Source organism: Pteropus alecto, unplaced genomic scaffold (genome assembly GCF_000325575.1).
Source record: "Pteropus alecto unplaced genomic scaffold, ASM32557v1 scaffold224, whole genome shotgun sequence".
In the NCBI taxonomy this organism is placed as follows: domain Eukaryota; kingdom Metazoa; phylum Chordata; class Mammalia; order Chiroptera; family Pteropodidae; genus Pteropus; species Pteropus alecto.
Genome location: NW_006436289.1, coordinates 2,622,218 through 2,622,827, shown reverse-complemented (window position 1 = coordinate 2,622,827; position 610 = coordinate 2,622,218).

Here is a 610-nt window from a genome sequence, read left to right as displayed (position 1 = left end):
TTCACGAGGAACTTCACCTTATATGGAATAGTGGTCATTGCAGATGTGATTAAGGCGAGGATCTTGAAATGAGGAGATTATCTAGGTGGGTCCTGAAAGCAATCACAATTATTTTTATAAGAGAAGCAGAGCGAAATTTGACATACGCACAGACGAGGTGCTGTGTAGTCTCAGCACAGAGAGATTTAAAGATGTTGGTCTTGAAGTTTGAAGTGATGCTAATAAAAACCAAGGAATACAAGCAAGGGACCAGAAGGTGAAAGAGGCAAGGAACAGATTCTCCCCTGGAGCTTCTGGAGGCAGTGCAACCCTGCCAATACCTTGATTTCGGCCCACCTTGGTTTTGGACTTGTGGCCTCCAGAACTGTGAAAAAATAAATTTCTCTCATTTTAAGCCATCATGTTTATGGCGATTAGATATAACAGCCTCAAGAAAACAAAACAGACAGTAATGTTTATTGAATGTTCACTATGAGCCAGTTACTCTATATAAGACATCTCATTTAATTCTTGTGACAAGTATTGTTGTTGTTGTTGTTGTTGTTGTTGTTGTTGTTATTATTATTATTATTGTATGAATGAGAAAATTGCCGTGCAGAAAGGCACAGAT